Source organism: Pseudorca crassidens, chromosome 11, assembly GCF_039906515.1.
Source record: "Pseudorca crassidens isolate mPseCra1 chromosome 11, mPseCra1.hap1, whole genome shotgun sequence".
In the NCBI taxonomy this organism is placed as follows: domain Eukaryota; kingdom Metazoa; phylum Chordata; class Mammalia; order Artiodactyla; family Delphinidae; genus Pseudorca; species Pseudorca crassidens.
In genome coordinates this window covers 46,427,052-46,448,393 of record NC_090306.1, presented here as the reverse complement: position 1 = coordinate 46,448,393, position 21,342 = coordinate 46,427,052, and the positions used below count along the sequence as shown (strand labels likewise).

The 21,342-nt window shown below is 50.7% G+C and overlaps 1 long non-coding RNA gene across 3 annotated transcripts in view; it reads right to left on the bottom strand.

Annotated features, from left to right (window-relative positions):
• The window catches only part of LOC137202842 (uncharacterized), a 171,352-nt gene extending 150,090 nt beyond the window's left edge, over positions 1 to 21,262 (bottom strand). For all 3 annotated transcript variants that reach the window (XR_010932800.1, XR_010932802.1, XR_010932801.1), the window contains exon 1: positions 21,078 to 21,262. This is a non-coding gene — a long non-coding RNA (uncharacterized lncRNA). The remainder of the gene's footprint in view (positions 1 to 21,077) is intronic.
• Positions 21,263 to 21,342: the final 80 nt, after the last annotated feature.

Here is a 21,342-nt window from a genome sequence, read left to right as displayed (position 1 = left end):
AGCCTGGGGCACAAAGCCAACTGGATCACGCCCCCCCCCCAACACACAGAAGACATGCAAACTTGGGTACACACTTCTCCAGACAGTTGTGCGTGAATGTGTCACTGCCTGACACGTCAGTGTACCATCCATTGGGCCCCAATGCCTCTCACAGCAAATTCAGATCACCCAGCCCCACCTTCAGAATGTGCCCCTCTCGATTCCCCTTCATGCTGGTTCCCCACCCCAACTTTTTATTTCAGGCCAGCAAAGCTATCCCCTGCCTGGGTGATGGTTTGCTCCTGCTCCAGAGCCATCAGAGAGGTGTTCTTCCTCTTTTCCTACTCCATTCCATGCCTCGTTGGGTTTCTCCCTGCACAGCCTACATATAATTCTCCTCCTCCAGGCAGCCTTCCCTGATGAACTAATTGACTCTGAACCTGCCCTGGTCGTTTACACTTGTTGATCTGTGCAGTGGTGTGTGTCACCACGTTGACTATTACGTTGGCAGGGAGAGAGACTGTAAGCTCCCCAAGGGCAGGACCACTTGACCAAATATTTCAGGCCAATGTCAGGCTTCAGTGCCAGGCTGGAATGTTCCTGGGAGTACTATTACCTGGTTTTAACAGACAGAAAAATGAAACTGGTCCTCAAGAAGCCATCAGGAAAGTCTCCTTCTGTCACATCCTGCAAGTATCTCCTTCAGAATGACCTTTCAGAGCCACTTTGGAGGACATACCCTCCACTGGGTCTTCCCACATTCACCTTGTTCTTAACTGGAAATACTGCTTCCCAGTATGGCTTCCCAACTGGGTGCTACCTCATTCTGCACCCTTGGAGAAAATTTGGCTCTTTTCAAAAATTAGATTCACCCTAAAGAATAAAAATTTGCCTCTGGTGAGGATGCTCAGAGCTGTACAGCAGGCTCTAAAGGTGATCCCCAAAGAGGAATGCCAGGAATGACCAGGCAACTGCAGTAGCAGCAGCCCAAAGTGCTACTTTGAAGAAGATGGCATGCATTGGAATAGGTTCTTTGTATTAAAAAAAAAAACACACAAGGTCACCCCAAAAATCCACAAGTTGACTGCCTCCCCAACTTACCCGAAGAGTTGTTTCATCCCAACCCAACCTCTTTGGAGAGACAGGTGCCCTGCCTGCTACACCCCACCCCCTTAGTCTCTCTCCTCTCTTCTCAACAGCCAATCTCTCTCCATTCCCCTCTCCCTCCTGCAGTTAGAGGCTCCCTCCCCCTCCGTGTCTTTCATCTACACAGCCTCCATCATATTTCTTTCTCCACCTCTGTCTGTCCCTGTCTTCTGTCAATTTCTCTACTCCCTTTTTCAATATCAGTTTCTCTCCCCTGATCTCTACTGAGGCTCTGCCATTCCTTTTTCAATCTCAGTCTTTCTCTAACTTCCATCTTTTTCCTGTTCTCTCCTCCATGCTGCACCTCAATTGCTCAGAGCAGTCACTGCAGAGGGAGGGTGTGTGGAAGTCTAGTTCAGCACCAGATGATTCTGGCGTTTTGACTAGAGCTCTTAATGGCTGTGTTCCTGCACACACACACACACACACACACACACACACACACACACACTCCTCCCAACAGAGTCCCAGGTTCTGAGAAGCCAGCAGAGCCCCAGACTCAGGGTCTCCATCCCATCCTCTGCAACCTCGACCTGCCCCTTCTCACTGCCTCCCCACCCCCTCCTCTGTCTCCCATCTCTTCTCTTCCCTTCTCCCTCTCTCTTCACCCTGGCCCCAGGTGGATCTGCCTTTGGCTCTGGGTCCATGACTTTCGGTTTCCCCGTGGCTTAGGTCCAATTTCCTGTCTCTGAGTCCCTGTCTGTCTCTGAGTCCCTGTCTGTCTCTGCTGTCTCTGGCCTCTGGGTGTCTCTGTTTTTGTGTCTGTCTTCCATTTTTCTCTCTGCTCTCCGGATGCTCCTCTCTCTTTGCTCTCTCCTGTCTCTGGGTCTCTCTCCTGTCTCTTCGTTTCCACTCTGCCAGTGTCTGTCTCCGTTCCCTCTGTGTCTCGATCTCTTTTAATCTGCAGGGTGCTGTGACCGACTCTGCCATGTTGGTCCCACAGTGTCGATCTTGGCTTGAATTTAGTGGGCCTTTCTGTCCCTGTCTATGTGTCTGTCTCCCTCTTCTTTGCCTCTTCGCCCTGCCCCGCAGTCATGGGTGGGCTGCCGCGGAGGGCTTCGAGGGGACGGGGGCAGGCGGCCCTTTGTGTGGAAGATTGACGGCCGCGCGGCGCAGCCTCCGCAGCGCTGATTAGGATGCAGCGCTGGCTCCGACTGCAGCCTTCTCCTCCTCGCCCAACATTCTCCACGACTCCAAACGCCTGCCCCTCCCTGCCTGCTACCCTGCCGCTCAGGGTTGTGTGGCTCACCCCTCCCCTGCCCCAGTTCGTCTACTGGGAGCCACTGGAAATCCTGGGAGGGGACCCGAGGGCCCCTTCTCTCACTCAGGTATCCACACGTCTTGCGCATTTTAAGAGAAAAGGAATGAAGAGAGGTGTGAGGTCGCCTGGAGGTACTTTGTCTAAGGTGGGCAGGTGTCGGGGGTGTGAAGAACAGAAACGCGCCCTGGAGCTTTGTGTCAGCATCATCCCGGGTCGAGAATAGCCTAGCAGCTCCTTGCACCCCTCAGATAGGCACACGTGAAGCAACAAGTCCAGGGAGAAGAGAGAGATGACTGCCCCTCTTTCATCCCCCCACATAGCACCTATAACCCTTCCCTGTGCATAGGAAGCTCCCGATAAAATTATTGACACATATTTCACCAGTTCTCTCAAAATTAGCACCTAAATCTGTGGAGCTCAATTCCCTTAAATATGCCTCCCCATTCCCTCTCCTCACTCACCCCCAGCAACTGCCCCCTTGACAATTTCCCCTGCGAAGCCTTCCAAGCACCCCAGTGATCATCGGACCCCAGTTCCAAATCCCAGTCATTCCAGCCACTCCATCCCATCATCTACCTGGTGTTCCTCCTGCCTCCTCTCCCTCCCCAGTGCAGCCTGGCCCACGAGGTTTCTCCCCAAAGATAGTCAGTCACTAAGGAGCGCTGAGTACTAGAAGGGGAGGGCCAAGGGCAGCCTGGTGGGTGGGAGGGGATTCCAGAGCTAGCAAATAACGAGCCCTGTCAGCATCTGTCAAATATGCCATCTCCCTCCATCATCCCTGTCTCCTGCCTCCTGGTTCCTGCCAATCCATCTGCCTGCTGACGACTGAGCTCAGGTGCAAATTCGAGGAAGCCCAGACGCATAATGCCTGGTCCGCTCCAGACCCAGTTCCTCCAGGAATGTCACTAGACCCTGATATCTTTGAGAACTACCGACGATCCTAGGAAACTGGGGTTGTAGATGGAACCCAAGAAGGAAGAGAAATTGCCCTCTCTGGTCAATATCTTGGTCTCAGCCCCTTGTCTCCACCGCACATCCCCAAAAGAAAAACTTAACATGTCAGGAAGACCTTCCCAGCTTTAAGGAAGTCATGAAAGCCTCCAGAAACTAGGAAGGTCTCCAGAAACTAGGAAGCTGGTTGTGGGGGGAAATGCTGTTGAACAACCGAAGATCGCTTCTTGTAATATACTCAATTTCCACCAGGGGGCGAGGGACGTAGCTCTGCGGACTTAGGCGGAACCTTCTCAGCGGCGACCTGCAAAGGGCTCGGCGGCCACAGGAGGGCGGCAGAGAATGGCGCTCCCTGCAGAGCCAGACCTTGGCCCTGTGTGCTGAGATGGGGCTGGACTGCCCAGGCTGGGGGAGTCTTGCTCCACCAAGAACCCATGAATTTCCGAATTCAGGAAATCCCTCTTGCATCCCTCTCCACCAGCATCTCTGCTCTGGGTCTCAGGCCCCTGAAAGGCCATCACCTACCAACCACCCCAGCCCCCTTCCATTTTCTGGCCCCCCAGCACTGGGTCTGCTGGCACAGAAGGGCCCTGTGGCTTTTCCATCACAGTTGTACAGCAAATGACACCGAAGCTCAAAGAAGGGACGTTTCATAGGGTCCCAGCTGATAACTGAAGCCAGACCTAGAACCCAAGTTTTCTTGATTCTCAATACAGGGGTCTTCCCATTATGCTGGTTGCCTTTCCTGAAAGAAAAGCATACTTTACAGGCCCCAATGGAAAACCAGCTTACAACCTTTGGTTTAAAAAAAAATCTATGTCAGAAATTCCCTGGTGATCCAGTGGTTGGGACTCAACACTTTCATTGCCATGGGCCTGGGTTCAATCCCTGGCTGGGGAACTAAGATCCCGCAAGCCACACAGACGCAGGCAAAAAAAAAAAAATGTCAAAGCTACACTCTTCCCCATGTTTACATATGTAACTGGTGCACATGGGACTGTTAACCACAGAGCACAGCGTTGCACCCCCTCATCCTTAGGCGCACACACCCCTCCGCCCCTCTCTTCCTACTTCCTGAACTGCAAGAGGAATTTCTCTTCATTTATAATTTGCGATTTTCACCGTATTTGCAGAGACTCCTCAAAGCTGAGACAGAGATGCACTTTCCCGGTTGTAACCTTGGTCCCTCCTACCAGTGCCCTGTTCAGATGGAGGAGAGAGGCCACTCTCTCTTCCCAGAAATCCTCTCTCCCAGGCCCTTCACTGCTCCTTGCCTCTCCCATCCTCTGCTGACCGGCCTCCTCCTCCAGACCCTTCTTGCCACTAGCCCTCCTTTAACCTCGAAAGCTGAGTCTCCTGGAGAGGTGAGCACAGAAAAGAGAGAGAAGGAAAGGTGGGAGGGACAAGGAAGAAAACCTAGTTGCGAGCCAGGTGAGGGCTCTGTTCTATTCCCTTTACACTCAGTGGGGAAGTTCTACTTAGAGTATGACCCCAGTCTTCTGGCCGGTCCTCACTCCTTCTACTCTCCTTGGGGCTAAAGAGCTGACAAAGGTGAGAGTGAGTGAGGAGGGGTGGAGCCTGGGGCAGAGGGGGACGCATGCAAACTCCAAACTCATGTGTGAGTACCTGCATACAGGGGTGCCACACCCCACGCCTTCCACATAGCCCCCCACATGTGTACTCCACGCCATTGCCCCATCCAGGACTCCTTCCCTATAAAACAGGAGGAGAAAAATATCCCAGCCTCTCAAACACCTTATTCCAACTTTCATCCTCCAGGGGAGATCTGAAAAGACAAAACCCTCCCCCTGTCTTTCCCCCTCCCCATGTGCCCCTTTGTCACTCTGGCTTTTGAGATGTCCCCCTCGGGTGCAGCACCCACACCCTCCCCAGTACTGAGGAGGCACCAGCCAGAGCCTCCTCCCTGCAAAGTACTGAGACAAATGCCAATCACGTTGGGGCCTCTCACGGTGCCCATTCTGCTATGAATTCCCAAGGTCAAAACCATTCTGGTGTTATTAAAAACATAAATGTTGCATACCAGGCAGCGGGGGGAAAAATTATAAGGCAGCCAGACGAGAGGGAGATGGAGGGGCCGGTAATTGTGTTCGTCTTCCCTGAGTCAAGCTCCACGGGGCTGGAGCCGCACACAGAACATTGCTTTTTAATTTAACTCAGTAAGGTCAGTGGCAGCAAATGAGGCAGGGGAGGAATGGCACCTCAGAGGGAGGGTGCCAGGGCGTGGCCCCGACCCGGAGCCTGCAGAGCCAGAGCTCCTGGCCAAGATCTCCAAGCAGTGCCACCGGGAGCACAGGGAAGATGGTGGCGAGGACTCATTGACTCTCAGCCTGCCAAGGAAGGGGGCTGGACTGGGGCAGTGGAGGAGGAGGGATCATTGTGAGGGCTTCTGAGGAACCGGGATGTGGGTGCAGGGAAAGAAGAAGGCTTCACAGGGACCCTAGGTGGAACCAGAAAGACTCAGGCTGATGAAGACAAAACCCTGCCCCCATCTTCCCTCCCCACAATACCTGCTCTACAGAAGAGAATAACAAGGGCCATGATTGGAACTCAGGGGTTCGCCTTCCCCCAGCACCTGTGAATCCTGAGGTCCAAACAGAGAGAGTTCTCCCATGAAGTGGACCACTCTGTCCCATCCCCTTTCACTTCCAAGGATCCAGTAGGGCAGGGGAGCAGAGAATGAAGGAGAAACTGAGGCAGCACTGCCCTCCCTCAGAACCTTCCTCTGGCCACCTTCCCCTCTGCAGATCTGCTAGCTGTATGGTGGTTCCCTCCATTTCCAGTGCTATAGGAAGGACTGGAGTCAGACCACAGAAGGGACTTCCCAGGTTAGCATCTTGGTAATAGCCACAGCACAGGCTGGGGTAGGGGAGGCTAAGGAACTTGGGCTTTTCAGAATAGGCCCAATGAGCTGAGCACGATGAGATCAGGGAAGCTGGAGAAGGTGGGCAGTTTACTGGGTATGGGGGTAGGGGGTGGCTTTGAAAAAGCTGTGCAACTATCAGAAGCAGTGACATCCAAATACACTTTGGGATTTATTAGGAAGTTCTTCTGCAGGTCAAACCTCAACTCCTCCTGCTTTCGTTTCAGGCTGTTTCCCTTTTAGGACTCTTTTGGAGAGGGAGAATTTGAATAGTAGGTTTGAGACTTGAGGACAGAGTTTCAATTATCTCTCTCCATGTAGAAGTGTCCTTGCCACTTGGCTTTCCTCCCAGGTTTCTACTCCCCTGTCAACTAAGAATTCAAAAGCTCCCTGAAGAAACCATCAATGTCAATTAGGAATTCTGAGGCCTGCTACCCTCACAGTGCACACCCCTACCGGCCTTCCCAGTTCTCTTGCCTGGAGGTCCCACTCTTAGCACTAGGCCCCCATCCCTGCAGTTCTCAGTGCCTGCCACAAGGTGGCGGCCAACACACCGATTGGTCCAGAGCTAGAGCTGATGCCTCACCAGCGCCAGGACCCTCTCCTCCACCCAGACCTCCACGCATCCCACCCCCTCCTGCCCAGGCAGGATGCCAACCCTGTGGCATCATAGTGGAGCTGCCCGTCACTCCCCACACCAGGCCTAGAATCCCAGGGTTACTAGGGCAGTAGTCTAGAGGGGCCTGTTAACTGGGCCAGAGGCAACCAAGAACAGGAAGAGGAACGGGAGCTGGGGGTGAGGTCTAACCCAGAATAAACACCGGGAAGGTGTTTATTCTGCACTGCCACCTCCCTCCTCGGGAAGAGACCCAGTTGGATGCCATTATCTCTGACATTCTCAGAACACAGAAAACAGGGCAGGGTTCAGTCAATTCTCCACAGCAGTCCTGACCTTCCTGGTGTGTGGAGAGGAGTCCTGGGAGGGAGGAGAAAACAGCCCTGCCCGCAGAAGCACCTTCCATTCAGAGGTGGGAGTGGGAAACAGGGACAAGGTACACAGCTGGAAAGAGGAGACAAAAGAATGAGGAGAGACTTGCAGCTCCCCTGGCAGTGGTTTAGAAAGAGAACGTTTGGGATCCAGAAACAGGAGGATTAATCAAGGAAGATTTCCCAGAGAAGGAGAGTATGGGGTGATATTGCAAAGGGTCAAGAGGCTAGTCTGCAGAAAGAGGAGGAGAGGAAATGGTTCAGACTGGGGATAGACCATGAGGCTAGGAGAGGGCAGGGGAGGACCAAATGCTGGGACGGCTGCCCAGGTGCATCTAAGACAGCAGATGGCGGGCTCCTGCAAGGGGGATGGGAAATTGAAGGAACAGGTGTTGGTGGGTAAGAGGCCTCAAAGGCCAGCTGGGAAGGCTGGGAAGGAGTCGCTGGAGGCTTCAGCGAGAAGAAGGGAGACAGCCCCCCAATTAGCTGAAGTATTCCTCCCTCTCTCCCCACCGCCTTAAAACCAAGAGAATAGAAGCAGAGTCTAGGGTTCTCCAAATGGGACACAAGAAGGACTCCATGACCAGGAGTCAGGGGCCTGGGTTTTCCAGAGGCGGCCACCATGGAGCAGGGGACACTGAGTGAGTATTCCCACCTTTGAGGCTCTGTATGTACAGTAAGAGAGCTGGAACCCACAGTCTCTGAACTCCTGTCTCTGAAATTGTCCTGTTGATCATTGCCCTTCTCCCCAAGAATGGTCCGACCCATCTGTGATCCACCAGGCTTTAGCCCCCCGTTCTCTCAGTGTACCTAAACTCCAGACCCACTCCCCTATCCAGAGGAAACCGTTTCCATGCCAAAGGGCAGGAGGTGCTAGGTTCCAAGTTCACAAACTCGGCCTGGGCTTACTGGGCACAGGGTGCAGCAAGAGGATTTGAGGTTAGACTCAGAAAGAACTTCCCAGCACAAGGGGTCTGAAAGCCTCAGCTTGTACATCTCCAAGAGACAAGGACATTTATTTTGGACCTGTCTGGGTAGTGCTGACTAGAGAGAGGAGTTTTCACCGTGGTTATGGTCCCCCCAGAGTCAGAAGGCTTCACACAAAGACTTTCAGGGACTCTACCACCCTAAGGCGGAATGGGTGGAGCCTAGAGCTAGGAATTGCAGCCTGCTTAGAAGACATTCCTAAAACCTGGTGGGGGAAGAGGTGAAGAGTAGGCCTCACTCCTCCACTGTCTGGGCTCCACTGGTCAGAGCAGGGCCTCTGAGCACATCCAATACAAGCCCTGAGTGAAGACCTCAGGGCCCAGTCTTCACCCAGCCTCAGAACCAGCACCCTGACGCATGCCTGGCGGGGCAGAGGCACCCAATGATCAGGCTACCCAATCCCCCACGCCCCAAGCAGAAACAGCCTTCCTCTCCTAGCCTCTCACCTCAGCCCCACCACACACCACATCCTGGAACATGCTAGAGATCTGGGCAAATGAAAGACATCTTCAGCTGTGAGGCTCCCCCCGGGGCACCACACACATCATACACACACTCACCTGCACACACGCAGATACACACACACCGAGGCACACACTCATACATACCCATAGACACATACCTTCAAAATATACACATATCCACAACCAAACATCACAAACATTCTCACACGTATGCAACACAAAGACACATGCTCATAAACTCATACATTTACAGACAAGCATATACACACAAACTTACACACACCCCTACATTCATCAAACACACATGTATACATACATACATGTGTCTCTACTCCTTTCTTCTGACTAAGGATGAAGAGCCCAGCCCTCTAGATTCTAGAGGTCTAGAATGCCCAGGGGGGGTGGGGTGGGGGGGGAAGCATGGAAATCCACAGGAAACCTATTTCCAGTTTCCTGACCCAAACTGAAACTCCTTTGCTGTGTTCCCTTTCCTGCCTCCAGAGTCTCTGGGACTCTCGCCCACACCAGGGAAGTGGAACCTGCAAAGCTCATTCATTCATTGATACAACAAACATTTTGGAGCACCTATCTGTCACACACACACACCCCTACGTGCCTGAAGCTGAGGCGGACACATAAAACAGTGAGAACTTCTGCCCAATGGTGTGGTGGAAAGAGCAAGAGCCCAGGAATCAAGGACCCGAGTTCAAATCCTGCTTTTGCCTCTTAATAAACTGTTACTTAGGACACCTTACATAACCTCTCTGAGCCTCAGTTTCATCACCTGTAAGATGGGGTTAAATAAAATTTACCCAATAATTCTGTGGGGATTAAAAGACAGGGAAAGCCTCCATCAGCAACGTGTCCACCGTGGAAAGCACCTCCTCCCCTTCCCCAGTCCCCCGTGGTGAGCGTCTCCCCAACACCCTCCCAGTCCTGCAGTCCTTGAAACAGAAACCCAGTCTCCCTCAGCCTCAGACCCCCAGGTGCGCGCACCTCGGAAAACCTGATCTCGGACTTGGCCGGCTCCATCCGACTCCCCCGCCCCCGCCCCTCCTGGTCCATCATGCCTCTCGCCCGTTTGCAGGTCGCGTTTTCCGTAATAACATTTAATGCGGCTGGCCACGGCCCAAATGTTCGCAATGGAGCGATGGGCCCCGCGCATCAGATGGACGATGAAGTGTTAATCATCCCCCAGGGAGCAGTCCCGCGGAAAGTCGTCATTAATTTCTCTGAATTACACCAATTCCGAGACATTCTTTATGGACAGACAGTGCGGGAGACAGTTATATGACAGGACTTGCTGTGCTAAGCAGATGTGGGAGAGATTGCGTCGCCCCATGAATACTAAACAATCGCTCGGAAGAAACCCCACTAGCTTCTGCTCTCGGGGCTGGGAAGCCGCCCAACACACCCCCACCCCCATAGGCACACCCACCCCAGCTTCTTAAGTGGCCTCCTCAACTCCCCTCCAGAGTCGCGCCTCTGCCTCAGAGTGGGAAGTGGCTCTGGGGGTCTTACCCTCACCTTCCTGGGACCCTCCAAGGACCCAGAAACGCCCTTGCTTTCTCTGCCACAGCCTTTGCTCCCTACATTCCTTCCAGAGCCTGACCTGCTTCCTGAACTCCTGTCATCCCCACCCTGATCCTCCTCCGGCTCTCCTTCTAGAAGACTCACCACCCTGACCATCTCTGAGTTTCCATCTGGCATCGCCCCATCCTCGTTCTTCCACCTCCCCACCCCACCCCATCTCTCTACCACTCCATCCTCCTCCACCTGCTCCATCTCTCCACCTCCCCACCCCGTCCCACCCCCATCTCTCTGACCCCCTCATTCTGCCCACCTCCCACTCTGCTCCCTTCCCCTCCTGGCTCACCTCCCCAGCCTGACCACCTGCTTCTCTTACCCATCTCCCAGCGGGCTCTGCTTTCCCATTACCTCCATCTCTCCAACCTGCTGCATTCTACCATTTTGCCCCATTTCAAATCATTGCCCCTACATCTGCTTTCACATCTCTGCCACTCTTCAGACTCTAGAGGGGAAGGGCGAGGTTCAGAGCAGAATGAAAGGAAGGTTTGCCCCCCCTTCCTCTCTCCTCAAGCCCTCTGCCTGCCCTCCTCCCTCTCTTCCTTCTGGCAGACAGGACAAGCGTAAACGAGAGCTGAAGAGACTTCTCCCCACAAGCAAAGCGGTGGGTGGGAGGTGGGGGAGGTAGAGGGTGACCAGGGAAAAACCTGCCGAGGCAACTCGGTCACATCACACCTGAGAGAAGCCCCGCCCACTAAGGCGCGCCCCGCCCCCTCCTAAGTGACCTCGCGAGGCCCGGCCAGGCCAGCCCACAGCTCGCCCCGCCCCAAATCCGACAGGACTCTTGGCAGCGCTGGGACCTCGGTCACCCCAAAGGCACTCCCTCTCGGGAGAGGGCAGAGGCAAAGGGTGACTGTTCCCCCATCAGGTGGTCTCACCACCTCGCCTCCACTCGGGCTGGAGGGAAGGGCACCCCCTCTGCTCCTCGCTGGGTTTGGGGGAGAGAAAGGAAAGTGCGCAGCCTCTGCGTCTTTTCCCCTCTCAGATAATTTATGTCTGAGAGCCGAGCAGATGGCGGGTAATTTAGTAATTACCGTGTGCAGGAATGGGACTCGCGCCTCCACACGGAAGCCAAAGATTCCCTGCCGCAGTCTCGTCTTCTTTTCTGCCCGTTTTCTCTATTCTGTCTCCCCTTCCCCACTCCCGCCCCGCCTTGCTGAATCCCACCGCTCAAGGGGAGAGGATCTCCTTCTATGGGTCCCTTTCCCTTCTGATCCCTTCCTGTATCGGCGGAGGATTTCTGCCTCAGGAAACGAGTAGAGCTGCCTGCTCACTGGAAGATCTTCCTCTCCTCTCACCTTAATCCTTCTTGCTGCTGTAAGTGACCACAGTGTTCTGCGAAATTGTGAGGCTCTCTCCCAACCTTCTCCCCTCCCCGTTTCTTCAGGTTTTCCATGATATTTCTCCCAGATATCTAGGTTCCACATCCCAGGCTTCAGAAGAGGCTTCTGGGCTCTTAAGATAGACCCAGGAGCTGAGGAGTTCGGGTCTCTATCTGCAAGGGCGGCAAAGGGGAAGGCAGTGGTTATAACAGTGAGAACGGTGAGAGAGGCTTTTGGAGCTCTGCACACAGTGAGTGTGTAATAAGTGTGAAATGGCTGATTGAGAAGCTGGGCTTAGTGAGGTGAGGGAGGGTAGAGGGGACAGGAATGAGGCTGGAAGGGTCTGGAATGCCTCCTCCCTGTTCCACTCCCTCTCTGGGCCACCTGGAGAAAGGATGCTCTAAGGCCCTCAGCCTGGAGAGCTCCCTAAGCTGAGGGGGCTGTCCTCCCCTCCATCCACCTCCACCAGCCCAGCCCAGGACACCCACCACCAAGAGCCCAGTACCCCACACTCCCTCTCTTCAGCTAGGGCACCCAAGTCTCTGACCCCTAACTCTGCACAACAGCCTGATGCCCCCATTCCGGCAGAACCTTAGGTGACCTCTGGGCTCTGAAGAGCTGGGCTCTTGGGCTTTGAGACACCCCCACCATCACCTCCCCCAGATCCTCCTCATTCCTCAACACCAGAGGAGCACTAATTAATTAGCGTGTGCAACCAGCCATGGGCATGATCTCGTTACTTACCACAGGGACCCGCTGTTAACACACCAGACCCCTGGGACGCGGGCACACACTAATTACACAGCCAGCAGCTCAGCTAATCATAGCTCCTGGTGACACTGTGGCTCACAGAGGAATCCCCAGCTTCCCTCTCCTCTCCCCAACACCCACCCCTCCACACTCCTGCCTCCTAGAACAGAAGGCTGGAAAGGAGGGGGTAAAGACTGGTTAGGAAAAATTGAAACTTGCTGGGAAACAGGAGGCCAGTCATGGAGTAGCTGAGGGGAGAGTGGGGATGAAAAGTTAGAAAGAAAAGAGAACTTTCCTACTAATCACTTTGGGCTACAAACAGTCACTCCGAAATTAGTAACTGCAGCAAGAGGGAGTGCTGGTTAGACTACAGGAAGGACTTCCTGGGGAAGTGCTAGGATCGGATTGGGCCTGGGAAAGAGCAGCTTTTCTCCCCATAAGCAGGAAACAAGAGACGATGGCCACTGATTTGGAGGAGGAAGGGAGAGAGGGGCAGTTTCAGGAACTCGGGTATCTGGTTCCATCCTGTCCCAGCTGTAGTTCAAGGGTACAGAGAGGAGGCAGCCTCACCACAGACACAGATAGACGGCTTCCCGACACACATGTCCCATTGACTTTGCCATTCCGCTGTCACTCCACAGCTTCTCCAAGATTTAACATATTGACTCTTCGAGCTGCAGAAAATTGAATTTTCTTCATTACGACTGTCTCCCGACAAAAGCAGCTCATAAATTCTCCCATCTTTTTCAGGCTTCCCACCCCCTCACCACCCAACATCTCTCTAGGGGATTCATATATTTGAACATACAATTCACACAGGTGTAAAGGCAAGGCATGACCAGCACTCTCCAGGGACATACCACCCACCAAGACCATCCCTCGCTGCCCACACCCAGATACAGTCTACAGCCGGACCAGGCCGCTGCTTTCAGGAATGAGGGTGCATGTCTTCTACAACCAGGGTCCGTGTATGTGGTACTCATGTGCCCCATAGAGCAGATACAGTTGGTCCATACCAGGGGACTAAAAGGCCCCATGCCTCAGCTATACGTGTACTTCTCCTGTACCCTAACAGCACTCTCACAGATGTCATTCCCGCATGGGACAGATTCATATATCCTGACATGCAATATTCACTGCAGGGTCACCTCTGCGCTGCCTGGGCAGAGCTAAAGGCCCCTCCCCACAGCATCAGAGCTCTGTGCATGGTCCCACCAGGGGATAAGCCCACAAGTAGGAAACAGGCACAAGTTCACATGATTTGCACAGACACAGAGAGAAGAAGGGAGACATCTCCTAGGACCTAGTAGGGAGTCTTCCTTCACACCATAGCAACTGATGGTGTCTCCTCCCAACACTACCCCCAGCCCATACACACACTAAGGTGGTCCTCCATGGACTGCAGCCTAGCGCCTCAGCAGTCCTCCCCAAGGCCCAGACACCCTCTTCCACCATGGGGGGTGGGTGTTGGGATTGGTTCCCCACCCAAGAGTGTGCTCTCTCCATCTGACTCTCCTTCACTTTGGCCCTAGGAACAGAATTGGGGGAGGTCAGGGCCTAGTAGAAGTTCCTTTTGATACCTGTGCCAGTCTGGCAGCTGAGGCTATAATGGATGGGCAAGAGGCCAGGCTGATGGCCAGCACCATGTGGCTCGTGCCCAGGGCCAGATTGGGGCGGGATGTCGTGGGCTGGGTGTCCAGGCACTCCACCCTCCAAAATGCCACACAATCTGTGAGCGGAAAGAGACAGAAAGAGGGACCCAGATAGATACAGACAAGGACACCCCCTGAGACCAGACTAAGCCAGTCCCTGCCCCCATCCTGGCCCCTCAACAGCTGCTCCCTCCCCCATAACTCTGACCCAGGCACAAAGGGAAGTTACCCTGAAATGGCAGGAGGGAAGCCAACCAGTTTTTTCAAGTATGAAGAGCCCAAATTTACACAACAGGAATTAGGGGTTTGGCGGTGCAACCAGAAAAGAGAAGGATGATTCCTCAATTGGGAGAGGGGCTGAGACTTGGGGGGGCCTTTTTCAATGCATTTTTATGTGCACTAATTAACGTGCAAATGTTATGCACAGTGAGTGCAGATGAACATCTATTGTCTTTGTAATCCCAACCTGCTGCTAATGGTATTTATACACAAACACACACACATACCCACACACACACACACACACTCTTTATTTTTATCTATGATTGGCTCCTCTGTTTCTCCCAATGCCTGAATTTCTGAATCTTCTCCTTTAAGAGCAAGTCTGGAGCAACAGAAAGATGGCCAGGAAGGCCTAGCTCCACAGTACAAGGAATGGCTTTCCGGAGACTGGGAAGTATTTCAGACCATGTATGTCCAGAAGCAGAACAACTTCCTCCACCCAGCCTCAGCCCCACACCTGCTCCTTCCACTAAGGTCCCCATCTCAAGGAGGAACTCCCATCCACCAAGCCAGGAACCTGGGATCAGCCATGACTCTTCCATCTCCCTGGGTTAGGGATAGGACTAGGGAGTCTGTTGCACTCATTGATTTAAGTGACAATTCTTTTAAGCTAAAAGTTTAACTTTTTTAGAGTCACACGTCCATAGGCATCAAAATGACTTGCCTCCCTCTCCTTCACTCCCACAACCTGCCCATGCCACCTCCTACATAACTCTTGAGCCTACCCACTTGGCTCCATTCTCTCTAGCAGATGAGAAGCAGCTCTCAGCAAGATGACTGAGCTGCCTCCTTACTGCTTTCCCAGGCTCCAGGGTTACCCTCTCTATTCTCATGGCACTGGGGAGGCCTGCAAAGCTTAGGGGACGTGCCCACCCACACAATTTCCCAGGGAGAAGTATTTTGAAACTGCTAGAAAGGTGATAGAACTGTCAAGTGCATAAAATCAACGACTAAATTTATGACCGTAACACAGCTTTGTTTATTTTGTAATAATGTGAAAAATTTCAAACTTTTCAGTAGAATGTAAAAATAATAAAAACTATAGGAATAACGCTCTATTGAGGGGAAAAGACCACTTCTATCACCAGTCACTTTGGGGCCTGAGGCTCCACCAACATTTGAAGGTCTTTCCAGAGGTATCTTTTCTCCCAGGACAACTCTATCAAATCTCGAATGTTGACTCAACCCCACGCTGATGGAAAGTGGAATTGGCACATGGCTAAATTCGATCTCCAACCCCTTTGCAGTGAGGTGAGGCCATATAACTGGTTATCACCAGTGGGATATAAGCAGAAGTGATGTGTTACTTCTGGACTGAGGAGGTTAACAATGGTTATGGGGACTACCCTGGTGGCACAGTGGTTAAGAACCCACCTGCCAATGCAGGGGACACGGGTTTGAGCCCTGGTCCGGGAAGATCCCACATGCCACTGAGCAACTGAGCCTGTGCGCCACAACTACTGAGCCTGCGCTCTTGAGCCAGTGAGCCACAACTACTGAAGCCCGCGCGACTAGAGCCCGTGCCCTGCAACAAAGAGAAGCCACTGCAATGAGAAGCCCTCGCACCACAACGAAGAGTAGCCCCTGCTCGCTGCAACTAGAGAAAGCCTGCACGCAGCAACAAAAACCCAACGCAGCCATAAATAAATAAATAAATAAACAAATAAAAATCTATATTAAAAAAAATAATGGTTATGGCTTCTCCACATGCTTGCTCTTCCCCATCTGCTGGCAGGATGACACCTGGGCAACCCGAGGCCATGTGGTTAAGATGGCAGATCCACAGCATGAACAGATCCAGATTCCCAAGTTACTTGACTACAAATATTCACATTAGACTATGTGATACATAGTGTTTATCATGTTAAGATGCTGAGATCTGGGGGTTGTCTGTTGCAGCTGTTATATCTACTCTAATATACGAATCAAGGTAATGAGGCCAAAATGGCAAGAAACCAGGCTTAAGGCACCATAGAATTTGGACTGCAACGGATGTAGAAGGCAGAGGGAAGCACAGGGGATTCAGAAATTCTTTTTTTTTTCTTTTGGCCTCGCCGCCCAGCATGCAGGATCTTAGTTTCCTGACCAGGGATAGAACCCATGCCCCCTGTAGTGGAAGCACAGGACCCTAATCACTGGACCACCAGGGAATTCCCGGGATTCAGAAATTTTTTTTTTTTTTTTAAAGACAAGACCGCTTTTTAGGTTTATTTTTTATTTTATTTCATTGGCTGCATGGCACAGCATGTGGGATCATAGCTCCCCAACCAGGGATCAAACCCACACCCCCTGCATTGGAAGTGTGGGGACTTAACTGCTGGACCACCAAGGAAGTCCCAGAAATTCCTGATTTGAATATCATACTAGTTCTGTGACTCTGATCAAGTTATTTAGTATTTCTGAGCCTTGGTTTCTTCATTAATAAAAATTACATAGTATCAATAATAATACAAGCCATTTCATAGTACTGGATCTGGGGATCAAATCAGTCCAAGAAGGTTAAAAGGCTTTTGAAACCAGAAAGCTACATTGTCATTGGTTGTTATTCCAGCAGTTGACAAATAATGCTTATTTAAAATCTGTTGAATAAATAACTATAAATGAATGAGAATAAATAGATGGATGAGTTCGCAGAGCCACATCTTCTCGTCACTAATAAAGGAAGGACTAAGGTGATCTGAACTCTTTGAGATTAGAGTGGGTCTGTGAGTCCATGGAGTGAAGGAGGAGCTCCAGGACCTGAGTATTATTGAGAACCCTATACTATACCACCCTTCCACCTAGCCTGAAGAAATAAAGCCAAAGAACTAAGAGGACAAAAGAAAATGGGTTAGGGACCCTAAAGAGAAATCCAAAAGAATCCAACTTTGCCCTAAAATAATGTTAATGTTTTTCCTGCTGGTATGGACTGAATGTGTTCACTCAAAATTCATATATTGAAACCCTAAACAGCAATGTGATAGTAGTTGAGGATGGGGCCTTTGGGAGGTAATTAGGGTTAGATGAGGTCATGAGGGTGGGACCCTCATGATGGGATTAGTGCCCTTATAAGAAGAGATCAGAGAGCTTGTCTTTTCTCATTCTCTTCCATGTGAGGACACGGTGAGAACTCAGCTGTCTACAAGACAGGAAGAAAGTCCTCACCAGGAGCCAAATCAGCCAGCACCATGATCTTGGACTTTCTAGCCTTCAGAAACATGAGAAATAAATTCCTGTTGTTTGTGCCACTCATTCTATGGTATTTTATTATGGCAGCCTGAGCAGACTAAGCAGCAGACTAAGCAGACTAAGACACCTACTTCCCACAGAGTACACAGTTTGGATACACTAGTAACAGCCTACAATGTCTGATGCACCAGCTGCTTCTGTATGTTTGTAAAGCACCCAGCAGAGTGCCTGGCACATGGCAGGCACTCAGCAAATACTAGCCATTATGATTTTCTGTGAAAGCATCTTGTTATATTGGAAAAGGTATGGGTTTCAGAATAAGATTGTTCTGAGAGACCTTGGGCAAGTTACTCTTAGTGTTTCAGATTCTTCCTCTGTAAAATTTGACAGCATCTTGCAGGGCTATTGTGATGATTCAGTGGGGGAAAGGGCCCTCTCAAACAGTAGGCACTCCATTAGTGGTAGCTCCTCAAAACATTCCAAGAGTCCAAGACCACCTTCCATTCAACATTTATTACATATCAGGCACTGGGCTAGATGAAGCAATACCAGAGTTAGGGCTTTTACAAAAGATAAAAGAGACTTTAAACTTCAGGAAGATAGGATTCATTTTGTAGCACCTTCTTCCACAGCCTCTAGAAAGCTTTCCAAAGATCATGTCACTCTTCCCCCAGCCCCATCAGGAGTCAGCCTGTATTCTGAAAACAGCAACAGTCCCAAGATCTCACAACCTCACTCAGAAGGATTTTTTTTAAAATATTTATTTATTTGTTTGTGCTGGGTCTTAGTTGCTGCTCGTGGGCTCCTTAGTTGCGGCTTGCTGGCTCCTTAGTTATGGCATGCAGGCTCCATAGTTGTGGCATGCAAACTCTTAGTTGCAGCATGCATGTGGGATCTAGTTCCCTGACCACGGATCGAACCCGGGCCCCCTGCACTGGGAGCATGGATTCTTAACCACTGAGCCACCAGGGAAGTCCCAGAAGGATTCTTTAATCCCTACAGCTGTCACTTCCACCAGTCTTCACAACATTACTCTCCTTGTTAAAAAATTCTCAGTGACTAACTTCCTACTCCTAATGGGAATCAAGTCCAAATCTTTTAACCTGATGGAAAACACTGGCTACTACAAAACATAAAGCCCGAAATTTTAGTGATTTAACAAAATAGAAATTGACTTTTTGGTCAAGTGAAGTCCAAAACACATGTTCCTGATTAGCAGGTAGTTCTCTGCCAAGTAGTGATTCAGGGAGTTAGGTTCCTTCCTACCTGTGGCCCCACGATCTTTAACATTTAGCCTTCAAGTCCACTGTACTTAAGGTCCTATGCATCAAGCCAAAAAGGAAAGAACAGGAAGGATCTCCCTTGGGAGGTTTCACAGCGCAGGCATGGAACTGCATCACTTAGAGGGAAACCGAAAACTGTGGTCCAGCTGTGTGTCCAAGAAAAAGAAGGAAAGAGATTCTGATAAACACATAGCAGGCCCTGCCTCACCTGGCATTCAAGATTCTTCACACCCTGGCTTAAACTTACCTTTCACACTTGATACCATTTACCTTTCAAACTTTATACCATTACCCAGGTATGGCCATTAGTCAGCTTTGCTGCCAGAACAACCAATCCCCAAATCTCAGTGGCTTGCAGCAACAAAGACTGATCTCTGACTTCCGTATATGCAGACCATGGGCAGCACTTCTCATTGGGGGACACAGGCAAAAGGAGCAACCCTCATGTGGAATATGCCCATTTTAGTGGCAGAGAGAAACAAGAAAGTGTAAATTCACATGCTCAAACATGACATGAGTCACATCTGTTCACAACCCATTGGCCAAAACACGAAAAATGATCGAGTCCAAAATCAATGAAATGAGACATATACTCCTTCCACAGGAGATACTGCAAGTCATGCGGCAATGGGCAGAGAAGGAGAAAGGAAATGATTTCAAACAATAAGTCAATCTAATACAACGGCCATCTTCCATCTGGAGTACATGACAGATATTACTGATTAATCCTAGCACTCTTTCCTCAGAATCCTCCTCAACACAACATTTCAGGCAGTCATTATCAATAATCTGAGTTTGGGGAAAAAAAGTTGAGATTGATGTGCTCTTCTTATATATATGACTTCCTAGGCTCCAGTACATGTTATACATTCCCACCGCTGCATCTTTGCTTCAGCCTGGCATAAGCTTATCCTTCTCAGACCCTGTCCTGTTAAACTATCCAATTCCTCCCTCAAATATCTATATTGTATACTTATTCTTTCAACTAAATTTATTGAATACCTAGCATAGTACCTGTCACATCTATTTGTTGAATTAATCTGTTTAACATCACCTTGCACATAAATGTTCAGTGAACACCTGTCCCCTGAATAACAGTACTGTTCCTTAGAACAAAGGGTGTTAGTATTCCATAACAGGAGTTTCTGGGGTGGTAATATGGTGTACTGACTAGCTGTGCTTGAATCCTGATTCTACTACTTACTAGTTGGATAACCCCAGGTAACTCTCTTAATTGTCCGTGCCTTAATTTTCATCATATGTAAAATGGGGTTGATAATAAGGCCGACTATGTAAGACTGTTATATTAAATGGAAAAATCCTTAGCATAGTTTAAACACATGGTAAACACCTAGTAAATGGAAGTTGTTATTATTTTTAGCTCCAGCTGAGACTGAGTAGGGGGAGCAGGATGCCCAAGCCTTTATTCTGGGTGGAAGACAAAAACCAAGAACAACTGAGACTTGGGTCCCTGAACAGGCCTCACTCTGAACCCACCCCAGGACCTTGAGCCATCTCTGCAACCACCAGCTTGTTCCGTAACTCATAAATCCTGACTAATGACACAGACATGTCACCTTAATGTTTGTGAAGCCCAATGACTTATTGTTAAGTGCTTGGAGATCTTCAGATGAAAGGCACCCAAGGGCAGGCACCAGCCACCCTATTCAGTCATAAAAGCAAAATACTACCCCAAAACTTGGAAAAGGCAGAGGCTCCGTAACAATGCAGCAGAGAATTAAATCAGGCTCCCAGGAAGATCAAATCAATCTTTAGACTGTAATCCCTATTACGGAGACAGAGAGAGAGATCATTTTGAATGCCTTAGACTACTTGGAGGGTCCAGAGCAGGTAGGGGGCGCAGGATGCCCAAGTCTTTAATGTGACTGGGGGGGGGGGGAGTGTGTGGGAAGAGTGTGAATCTTTCACTTCTTCTAAACAAAAGCACACGGATTGTTATTCTAATTACATCAAACCAGTTAAGAGGCTTGGGCAAACTAGCCCCACAAGGGTCTTGTTTCTGAATTGTGACCCGTCCTGAATTATGCCAGGTTCCCTTTTCAACTTGATTCTTCTCACTTCAGCTTCCCCCTCTCCCCACACCACCACGTCAGCCAATGGATCCTCCTCCTGGACCTAGAGGCCATTCCAGGGATGCCCAGGCCAGGACTGTGAGTACTGGCAGGCCCCTGGCAGTGAAACCTTCAAGTTGGAAAAAAACGGTCGGCGGTGCACACAACACAGTTTTTACAGGGGCTGTCCCTGAGGTTGAAGCAAAGGAGAACCAGCTACCACAGCTGTTATACAGTTTCCTATCCCCTAAATGGTACGTAGGTGTGATGTAGTGGCGAGAGCACTTGGAGTCGTGCAAACCTACCATCTCATAGCTTTGATACTTTAGACCGGTTCCGTAACCGTTCTGGGCTTTAGTTTCTTCATCTGTAAAGGGTGGATAACAAAACTGCCTACCTCGCAGGTTGGTGTTAAAAGTAAACGGGAGGGCGTACCCGAACTCGTTCGGCCCTCTCAGAAGTATTACTGTGGGGGCGTTAGAGCCGTAACTCCTCCCCACCCCCCAACCACGCACGGTACCAATCAGCAGTCGCCACTCATATAGCCTGCCCCCTCGCAAGGACTCTTGG